Source organism: Martes martes (assembly GCF_963455335.1).
Source record: "Martes martes genome assembly, chromosome: 2".
NCBI classification, from domain to species: Eukaryota; Metazoa; Chordata; class Mammalia; order Carnivora; family Mustelidae; genus Martes; species Martes martes.
In genome coordinates, this window is record NC_137889.1 from 71,477,335 (window position 1) to 71,489,229 (window position 11,895).

At 36.4% G+C, this 11,895-nt stretch overlaps 1 pseudogene across 1 annotated transcript; it reads left to right on the forward strand.

Moving 5' to 3' along the window:
• The first annotated feature begins 515 nt into the window (after positions 1-515).
• LOC308338282 (tubulin alpha chain-like) lies at positions 516-1,142 on the forward strand (annotated as a pseudogene). The gene has a single exon. The product of its transcript is annotated as a tubulin alpha chain-like (transcript).
• Positions 1,143-11,895: the final 10,753 nt, after the last annotated feature.

Genomic DNA, 11,895 nt, shown 5'->3' on the forward strand with positions numbered 1-11,895 from the left:
GGACCAGCTTGGTTTCCACTATGATATATGGGCCATTACTTGATGTGAGATGAGAGTAAAAAACCGAGATTCCAAGGTCCTGGATTTTATTTCTGACATGTGGCAGGTAATGATAACACTCATTGTGTTTTCAAATTAGTGTGATTTTTCAGCTTCTTTTTACTGTGTCTTTACATGTTGTATTTACATAAAATTTTATATTTTGTGTAATGTCATTTGAAACTGTTTCATCAAGAAGGTCAATTACAAGCTTGTGGAATATGACCTTTCTTTTTCTTTCTTTCTTTCTTTTTTTTTTTTTTTAAGATATTATTTGTATACTTGAGAGAAAGTGAGTGAGAGAGAGCATGAACTGGGGAGGGAGGGGCAGTGGGAGAGGGAGAAGCAGACTCCACTGAGCAGGGAGTCTGATGTGGGGCTTGATCCTAAGACCCTGGGATCATGACCTGAGCTGACAGCAGATGCTTAACTGACTGAGCCACCCAGGTGCCCATGAATTTTCATCTAATATATAAACCATTACTGCCTCCCTCAGATTTGGTGGAGCCCTGACAAAATTCCAGATCAACCTGGTGTCCTATCCCCACATTCACTTCCCTCTGCTCACATATGCCCATCATCTCTGCTGAGAAAGCCTACCATGAACAGCTTTTTGTAACAGAGATCATCAGTGCATGCTTTGAACCAGCCAACCAGATGGTGAAATGTGACTCTTGCCATGGTAAATACATGGCTTACTGCCTGTTGTATCGTGGTGATATGGTTCTCAAAGATGTTAGTGCCACCACTGCTACCATCAAAACCAAGTGCAGCATCCAGTTTATGGACTGGTATCCCACTAGCTTCGAAGTTGGCATTAATTTTCAGCCTCACACTATGGTATCTGGTGGAGACCTGGCCAAAGTACAGTGAGCTGGGTGCATGCTGAACACCACCTCCACCATTGCTGGGGCCTGGGCTGTCCTGGCTCATAACTTTGACCTGCATGTGCCAGATATGCCTTTGTTCACTTGTATGTGGGTGAGGTCATGGAGGAACTGTTTTCTGAGACCTGGGTGGACAGGGCTACCCTTGAGCAGGACTATGAGGAAGTTGGTGTGGATTCTGTTGAAGAAGAGAGTGAAGAAGCCAAGGAATACTAATTACTATTCCTTGTAGCACGTCATACTCAGAACTTAAGCTTTAACATTAACTTACAGGCATTAAAACTTTCTGGTTAGATTGTCTTCATAATGCATGAGTCGGGGGAGGGGCAGAGGGAGAGGGTTAGAGAGAGAGAATCCCCAAGCAGACTCCCTGCTCATTATGGAGCCTGACGTGGGGCTTCATTCCAGGACCCTGAGATCATGACTGAGCCAAATAAAGAGTTGGCCACTGAACTGACTGAGCCATCAGGCACTCCTAGATTGTCTTCACTTTTAACTGTGAGCATGTCTTACTTTTCTATGTGTGCATGTAAGATTTTTCCATCATGTCTCAAAGTAAAGGCTTTAAGGGGGGGAAAAAAAACCAACCTCTGGTTTCTTTGATTGAGTCACATAGACATCTTTGAGTTGCATCAGCCTAGAGGAGCTTCCAAATATTACCTATAATAACAGAAAAACTTTTATGTAGGTGTATATATGTACAGGCAAATTTGGTGGTCTAAACTGGGAGTTCATATCTAGGTTCCAAAAATACTATCTATGAATGGATAAGAAAGATAATTCTGATTGTGCATTCTTTGCTCTTTGATTGCTAGTGATACAAACTATCATCATCCAATTTAGGCATTTTTTGGAAAGTTAACTTTTTCTAAAGTGATCAATTTTGTCATGGATTTACATAGAAGAGTTGCGGGAAAATGGCTAAAACATTTAAACCAAAGAGAAAGATGTGCAGGCTCCATAGACAGTTGTATGCTGGACTCCCACTATCTTAGTTGTTCTTAAACACATTTATTTAAAATTGAAAAATATTGATTAGCAAATGAGAATAAAATATATCCGTGTAGGAGGTCAGAAACTAATTTTCTGTTTTTCCTAAAGGTAGAGGAACAGTTCCTCATTTCACTATGGATCACAAGACACTCACACATTCTTCATTATTCCTACATACTTTATAATTTTTCTAATCAGTTCACTCTATCATGTCTCTGGAAGAGGACTGAGCAAAGAGGGTGGATAGGTAGGTATGTTTTCCCATCTTCTGCATATCCATACAGCAATCAGATAGTATTAAGATTCTTTGACTAGTCATCATCATTTTGATATGGTATAAGCATGGGTCCTAGTGATGAATGTCTGGTGAGACATTCTCACATGTCCTCAAAGGTAGTAGATGGTTTTCTTCTGTGTCCAAAGAGTGTAACTAGAGAATGATGAATCACTGACTTTTTTCTTTCTTGGCCTTTTTATTTCCATCATCAGGAAAAGATATACTGACATCTATCTATATGTGAAGCTAGACTAACATGGCCTTACTAATTGGAATTCAATTTTGCAAAACTTTTTCTGTACTTATGAAATACCAAATAATTAGAAAACTAAAAAGGATGATTCACACAGCCTCACTTTCCATTTTTCAGAAAGAAAACCCTCCCTCCAGGCCAAAATGTAAAACAAACTTTCTTTTCTGAAGTGATGACTTCAGGAATCAGGCATTCTCCTCAATCATTTCTCTGAATGTTTACCACACCTAATCTTCAGAGATTCAAAGTTCTGGAGATAGCATAATCTAGGTGAAGAAGAGAAAGAATACAAATGATATCCTCTTTGTTTTGGTAAAATTCTCTTCACCTTCTTGACAAAAGATGGTGCTCTGAATCCTGCAGTGAGCTCCCTGATGTTGTGGTAATTATGAATGAACAGCAGTGATTGTTGCTTAAGGTCTTTAGGCAAAGCCTGTGCTTCCTACTACTGCATGGAGAAAGTACTGAAGGAGAGCAATGAAGGGATAGTTGTGTACGTTACACTAATAAAGGTAGCACTGAAGTGACTTGAATTTTCTTTCATTCCTGAATCTCTCCTTTAAAAATAATTCACATGGTCATGTGGTAGATTTAGATCACTTTATTTTTTAAGTTGCATTTTCTTTTTTCAGTTTCAAAGGCTGTAATATCACTTTCCTTAGAACTAGGGGCAAGAAAAAGGTCTTCAGATCTTCATGTTTCCTCTCAGATTAGGCTTTATGCTTAGATTCAGAAGCATCTGCCTTTACTGACTCACACCTTTTTATGCTTGATCTTGTGGGAAGGTTTTCCTGATGTCAGGGGATCTTTTCCTGGATTTTCCTTTGGATAAAGCCTTGTTTATCTCCATTTTACTATTCACTGAGTGTTATCACTTAAGCCTATTTGTTTAGTCAAGTAACTCAAATATAGCTACTTAATACTGAGCAACAGGAAAGGGACTAAACTTTTGAGACTCATCGAACAATACACTGGCAGACAAAGTCTATTGTTGTTTGAGGTTTTTATGTCTGTTCTCTCTTAAGTGACTAATGGGTCTTTTTTCTTGTTGGTCAGACCCTTGGTCAAGTAGCAGCACTGTTGAGAATCATTTTACCAAAAAGTTAACCTTGTGGCAGAGCTCTATGTGGTGTTTTCACAAGAGATTACCATTATAATATCCTAAACTGTCAGGTATGGCATATTAATGAATTTATAATTAAATTATTATTATTATCAGTATATACACACACATATATCTATATATCTATATTTGTGTTTTATTGGGAATCTGCAGAGTCACAAATACTTGTGGAAATACTTTCATTGAATTTATAAGAATTGTAATTGTTACAGGGAAGAGTTAAAGTTGTTCTACTCTAAAGAGTGAGAACTAGGATCATCATTCCCTAAGGACACTTACATGAAATTTCAAATGATAGGTTATTATATTACATTCTAATTTGTAAAGGGATTCAATTAGATTTAATAAACCTGAAACATTATACAATAACTACCCAGGTTCTTTTATTCCATTTACAATTCTTGTTCTTATAAATAATATTTAAGAATATTCATAATAAACTTGTTTAAAAAATAATGGCATTTCTGTTGTTGGGTAAATCATAGAGTTTTTTTTTTCCTCTTACTGGACTTGTAGGTAAACAATTAAGACTAAGCAAATTGTAAAGCAACCATTATAGAGCATACACTTTTCCAGTTTCATTAATCTAAATGCTCATAAATAGAAGGACGTAAATTATAAATATCAGAGATATACTGGATCCGAATGAAACTTTCCTCAGTGGCAATAGTCTATCCTAATTATCTGTAAGTATATATAGTGAGTCATCAACTTGTAGTTTTTAGTTTCTTATTACTGTGCCTGACAAAATAAATGCTCAGTATAGTTAGCTACCCTAATTGTTCATATTTTTAGGTACTTATTATGGTGCCTGCTTGCTTTGAAATTCTGCTGCTTACTCTTCATTGCTAAAAATGGGTGAAAACAATTAGATATGTTATATTTGATGAGATAGGTTCAGTATTAAGTCTCTGGGTCGATGTCCTAGTGTTCATATGCCTAGTAATTTCTAATTTGAAAAATGTGGGGCTCTGTGATTGAAACTATCTAGTAACTATCTGCTGACACTATTTTGTTGTGTCAGCCAGTGTACCAACAGAAAACAGATTGCATATTGCAAATTGCATAGTATTTAGAGAAGTGTTTTTATAGAGGCTGTTTACAAATGTTTGTGTGAGGAAAACCACAAGGGAAATGTGGTAATCCAGAAACAATACCAGCCCCTTGCTGTTACTAACTGTGTAGCAAAGAGAGGAGGAAGCAGTATGGAACTCAAAAAGAGAGAGGGTTTGTAAATATGGCCTCTTTGGGAAGGGCAATGCTCTTTATGGGAGAACATAGACAGCCAAGGTTGACCTCCTAGGGAGTGAGATAATAGAATAAAGACCTTTACCTGTTTTCTGTCCTTCCCCTGTCATGTCTGGGCTTTCCAGTGGCCACAGCCAGTAGAAGCCAAAGAGTGGCAGGGTGAAACATTTCCAGCTAAGTGGTTTGCAGTTTGCTCTATGTGCTTAGAAGGACACTGCAGGGCTTCAATTAATGACATGGCCTGATTTGACTTATGGTAAAAATCCTCTATGGCTACAATATAACATATATAGAGGAAGAGTGGAACCAAAGAAAACAATCAGGAGACTATTGTAGAAATCCAGGTGGTGGTAGATTGAATGCCAAGTAGGAATGGAGAGGGAAACATGGCCTCAGTTTCCTCAGTTTTTGGAATTGGAATTTATATGAATTAATGATATATATATATTTTTTAAGATTTTATTTATTTTTTGAGAGAGAATGAGAGTGAGAGAGAGAGCATGAGAGGAGAGAGGGTCAGAGGGAGAAGCAGACTCCTTGCTGAGCAGGCAGCCCGATATGGGACTCGATCCCAAGACTCTAGGATCATGACCTGGGCTGAAGGCAGTTGCGCAACCAACTGAGCCACCCAGGTGCCCCGAATTAATGATATATTAGTTGAGATTGAAGAAGAGTTAAATATCAGTGGTCTGTATTGTCTGAATCACCGTGCACTTTATTTAGGCTTGATCAATCATATGAAACTGCCTGACTATTTTATGCTTCTGTGTTTTTTCCTTTTACCATTTGCAAATCAACTTTTCAACTGATAGATTTTTTTTTTCTTTACTAGGTTCATAATTCTTGGCAGAGAGATTGGAGGAAAATTTGGGGAGCATTTCTTTATCATGATCCAGTATTCCTTTGTTTTTTTCAGCTACTATAAGAAACCCTAAGCTTCTCATTAAGTAAGTGTAGGTTTCATTTTCGACAGAATGGTTATTATGATTTGAATGAATTATATACTATCTATATGGTCTGAGGTTTTCAGGGTTATTTCTATAACATTTATAAATTTCAGATAAATTCATTACCTTGTCTTTGAAAGTTCAGCAACTATCACTTCTCTAAAATTTTTTTTGAACATATATTTCCTGGAAGAGAGAAGGACATCCTCTTCCCCAAAAGAAAATTAAGGTCTCCCACAGCCAGGTCTGAAACTGTGTATAAAAATTTCCAAAAATTCTCAAGTGTCATCTGAAGTGATATTGTTTTCATTTTTCTTTGTTCTTATCTAAGAAGTAAAGCCATGGGAAATAACTGGACACAGCCATTGACCTTGAGGCTTCTTAACATAGTTCTACCCTATAGATGGTGGTTATAAGAACAGCAAAGCTATATTATTTGGATATCAAGTATTGTTTTGTACCAGAGTTGGCTTTTCCTAGCACACAACAATCACTAATAGCAACAATGACAACAAATACTTATATAGTGTTTCCTTCATGGCAGATATATTAATTCCCTTAATTCTTAACAACCTTTGAGGAAGGTACTGTTATTATCCTCCATTTTAAAAAGAAGAAATGAGTGGGGATAGAAGAATTATGTTTTTTGTGTTTTCAAATTGTGATTTTATTTTTTGTTATTTGTTGAGGGGAGTATGGTTAGCGCTCTTACGTATGTTAGTCGTGTGTAAAAGTATAGGTTTAGTAGGGCTGTAATTGCTATAAATGTTGATGTAATAATTATGTTATTTTTTGTGAGTTCATGGATGATTATTCATTTAGGGATGAAGTCTGAGAGGGGAGGTAAACCTCCTAGTGATAGGTTAAGAAGCTTGTCCAGAGTCCATGGCTAGGAAGTGATGGTGCTAGGATTCAAGCTCCTATAATTTAAATCCTAAGCACATGTGCTTAAGCATAAATTTTTAGACCTGAGGAATTACCTTTGCTTAAGGTGTCTAAATTATTGGTAACTGGCTCCATTTTTTTGCTTAAATAATCTACATATTTATTATTTAAGGTGGCTACAATCAGTAGAACAGTATTAGAAACAGGCAGACAAAATTATGAAAGAAAATTTATTTCTGAAATAAAGTCTGTATCTCCAATTTCTTAATGACTACTTGCACACAAGTCAGTCATATGAAGTTAGACTTGGTAAGCTTGATATAGAAGAAGTATAGGGGTTTTTATATTTTCCTTTAAACTTATCTATATTCCAGTCATTATGTGTCCATTAATTTGGACATTCTTTCTCTTTAGTGCTCTACAAAGAGAGATACAGTGATTTAGAGAAGCATATGGGTTCTATAAAACATGATGTTTATTTTGATCATTTTCATTCATGTGCTGCACTACGTATTTTAAGTATAAAGCCATATTTACCTATTAGAGGAATTAATGTATTTCGCAACTGGAAAGTCGTTCAATTAATCTTCATAGAATTCAACATATGTTTTTACAATCTTGGGTCAGTGGATATGAAGATGGTAATCATTCATGCTAAGCATGGATGCTAAACATTCGTGGGAGATGCAATTCTCCCTAACAATTTTGAGTGTATACTTTTTTCTAGATTGCATTAGAATCTCAATGTTATCTGTGACATTCAAAGTTTAGTAATTATCTCTAGAGAGAAAGTAATGGAGAATTCTAATTTGGGCTCTTTGGTTAGCTAATTATTATGTTTTTTCTAGACATTTGTCTTTACCTACTTTGCTTGTACTTAGCACTTATTTCTGTCTTCAGCTTCTCCATGACTAACAGAGCAGCTACAACTCTATGGACACCCCTTGTTCATGTCAGAATCTGATGATTGCCAAATAATCTAAATAAGGAAGAGACACCTCTTTTTTTTTTTTTTTTTTAAAGATTTTATTTATTTATTTGACAGAGAGAGAGACAGCAAGAGAGGGAACATAAGCAGGGGAAGTGGGAGAGGGAGAAGCAGGCTTTCCGCTGAGCAGGTAGCCTGATGCGGGGCTCAGTCACAGGACCCCGAGATCATGACCTGAGCCAAAGGCAAACACTCAATGACTGAGCCACCCAGGTGCCCCAGGAAGAGACACCCCTTACTAACATGAAAATATTGACATAACTTTTCTTCATGCTTGATTGATAAGTTGGAAGCTTTATGAGATCCTAGTTGGGACACTGAATTGCGAGTGTGTGAAGATTTATTAATTTCTTTTGCTTTTCTCTCCTGCTTTTCCATCCTGTTCCCTGACTGGATTATCATTATTATTATTATTATTAAGTTTAACTTGCCTCTCAAAGGTACAAGGACATTAGCCAATGGGTGGTTTTTTCATTATGCTGTGTTCAAGATTCTACTCTTCCATTCATTTTCCTAAAATATAATTCTCATCCTCTTCATCTTCTATTCAACAGCCTTCAATGTGTTTTTATTGGAAATAAATACATTTCATACTTCTTACATTGGCATTCAAGGTCTTCTCTAGCCTAGATTCACTTTCTTCACCTGGAAGACATCCTCACAATATGTATTGTATATTGTACTTAGAATGCTTCACCCCAGATGCTAAACTATAAATTATAGATCTTACTCATCCATATCTCTGCTAATGAGGGAATTTATTCGGAAGTCTTTCTATGATCTCTCTTTCTGGAAGTAATCTTTTCTGCTTATATATGACTCGTGTTTTAAAAAACAACACCAATGATGGTTAGCCTGCTGTTATTTTGTTTTGTTTTGTTTTGTTTTTTCTTTATCTTTTTGTAAAAAATTAGATTCCAAACTTTATGATGGAAAATTTTGTGCTTTTTCACCTCTGGATTGTCTAATAGCTAGCTCATCGTGCCTTAGATCTCAGAGCTGCTCAATATATACTTTTGTAGAATAACAATGACGATTATATGCTGAGCATTTAACACTGTGGACAGTACTTGCTACTAAAAAGTTCTCTTTTTATTTTCATAACATCTTGATGATAAGTATACTATGATTATCCTCAATTTATAGATGAGGAAAGAGAGGGAGAGAGAGGTTAAATAGCCGAAGAACTCATAGTTAGTAATTGTCTGGCCAGGATACAAATTCAGATGGTCTGATTGCAAGGCTTAACGCTTTTAGCTGTAGTGTTTCACTGAAAAATTTGTAGATTGAATGCCCGAGTGAGTGGCTGAATGGAAATGATTTCATAGACTCTGAGCTGTGATGATCAAGGGGGTGTAAAACCTAGCTGAAGTGATTCTATTTTATGGAAGTTTTCAAATAGAAATTTATTATGTAACTTTTCATGTGCTTTGCACTGACTCAAACTAAATGTTATAGTACACATTCCTGCCCTTCAGGCCTCTCTCCATACCTGACTCCAAGCCTAGAGAATAGATACATTATGAAGACACATAATTTTAAAAACTTTCTAGATTTTCTGATGTTTTCAACATAGAATTCCCAATCACTTTCTAATTGCATAGTATTTTGTAAATATTTTTTAATGGTTTACTCTTCTTAGGGAGGTTCCAGACAGGTTATCTTTTTGTTGCTGCTCTTGTTGTAAACAAGGCTTCTTGCCAAACATGGGGCTTGAACTCACAACCCTGAGATCAGGAGTCATATCCTTTACTGATTGAGCCAGCCAGGTGCTCCCTAGACGGGTTAACTTTAACAGGCTGTGAGTACAGTGGCTAGGAGTACTTGGCAAGAGTATCATTTGGGGCTACATGCCTTCCTCTGTTCTCAGTAGCTATTAACGGAGTAACTGGAAAGCAACATAACCACTACAGTGTGCTCTGACCCCATATGACTTCTGCAAGGCTCTACCTCTGAAATCTTCTTAAATCTTGACTCATGTCTGGGGATAGATATGAAGACTTAGGCTTTTTAAGGTTTTTAGACAACTAGGGTTAAGTTTCTGAGCTGTGCATTTACATTAGACTTTCTTTGTGCTCTTAAGGTAACAATAACAACAGCAAGTTGACCTGTGCAATTGAACAATTTATTTCTGTTCTAGTATAGCATATATCATATGAAACAGAAATTGCTCAATCATGACAGGAAGTAGAATAGTCTGAGGCAACAAGAGAAGAAGGAAAGGGGGCCATCTAACCTTGATCTTCTGTTACCATCTCGTGGAGATGATTTCTCATGGAGCTGGAACAAGATCAGTGAGCTTTCATCTGGCTGTGGTGAGGGATTGCATTCAATCCATATGTTGCTTGTTCCTAGGCAAAAAGAAGAGCTGAATGGTCTTCACTATGGTGTTTCTTGGCTCCCCCAGATGATGTTAACACCAGGTGGTCCTAGAAAGAACTGCTATCAGTCTCTTTCCACTGAGTTCAGGTAATTTTTTACCAGCACCTATAGCTTTTGATTCATTATCTTATTTTTGGAAAGTAAAATGAGAGCATTGTGTATGAAGAAAATGTGTTTATGAATAAAGATGTAGTAGAAACTAGTGATCTTTTATATATCATTGTTCTGTATCACCTTATATATCATCTTGGTTGGTTTAAAGTATAACAGCTAATGAACAACTGTGTTTGATACTCTTAGTGATAGTGTTGATAAAATGAACAAGAGTATCTGTAAGTTGATAACTAATCACCTTAACAAATGGGATACTAAAGCATTAAAGAGATTTGGGCGGGGGAATTTTTATTTTTTAAAACTGACAATATTATTTAATGCTTTATGTATCATATTAAATCCTCTCGTGTACTTCTTTGTTTCATGTGCCACAATTTGGGAATAACTTTTATATCTGTCAGTTAACAAAGATTTATTGAGTAATGACTATGTGAAAACTGTGTGGAAAAATCAAAGTTAGAAGACATGATTGCTGTCTTCGAAGAGCTTACCCCCTAGCTTGGAATATGTGACACACACATGAGAGAAGATGGCTCACAGCACAAGGTTGTCCATGATAAGTAGCACACGTACCCCTACCAGTGCTCAGCACTGGCACAGAAACAGGCAAATGAAAGGTGTAACAGTAATATTTGTGTAATACTGAGTAATTACACATTAACAGATTACTTTGGCCCTACTGCAGAATTGAATTTAGTGTCCTTTTCTTTGGCCTTTGTTCATGCATGGATAGAGAGAAACAGATGAAAAAGAGCCCTAGGAAAATTGTCACACTGTCCATGTAAGGATTTGGCCAGAGGCTTTATTTGTCATACTCACACAGCGTTTTATTTATTTATTTATTTATTTGTAAAGATTTTATTTATTTATTTGACAGACAGAGGTCACAAGTAGGCAGAGAAGCAAGGTGGGGGGGCGGGGTAAGCAGACTCCCTGCTAAGCAGAGAGCCTATGAGGGGCTTGATCCTGGGACCCTGGGATCATGACCTGAGCTGAAGGCAGAGGCTTTAACCCACTGAGCCACCCAGGCACCCCTCACACAGTGCTTTTTGTGAGTTTACTGAGAGATTCTTAGTGGTTTTTGTGCTGAAATAACTGTTTATCTCATAAACAATGTGAAATGTGTATGTTAACTGATAAGGTTTTCTTTCCACATGTGGCTACTAGGAATATTTGAGTACAATTTGTGGCCTGTTTTATGCTCTTTCTCTTGTTTTTTTTTTTTTTACCATATTTTGATTTATTTTGTCTTATGTTATCTTTATCTGTATAAAATACCTTAATTCTTGGCGTAGTGTAGGGTGTGAATAAATTAAAGAAAATACCAAGTGAATAATAAAAACAGTACTTGTAGCAGAAAAAACAGAATATTTCTAATGTCACAGTTTTCCATTTATGCTATTTCAATTAAAGAAACTGCTGCTTTTGATTCTGAAAGAATTTGTGCTTAGGTATGAAATTTGGAAGCTAATCTAGATTACAGTACAAGCTACATCTATTTCTTTACCTACTCCTTGCCTAACTTAAAGCAAGTTTACCTCTGGGATTTAGATCTTTCTTCTATAAAATGTAGATGAAAATGCCACCTTCATAGGTTGTTCTAAATACTAACTGCAGTAAAATACAAGTGCTTGACAATGTGTAGCACAGTACAGGCGCATAATCAGAACTAAATAATGAGGTAATACTCCTAGTGCTGTAATAACTTGTTACTTGCTCTCTAAAAATGCCCCTCAAGTTTTTGTGATAGATATAAGTT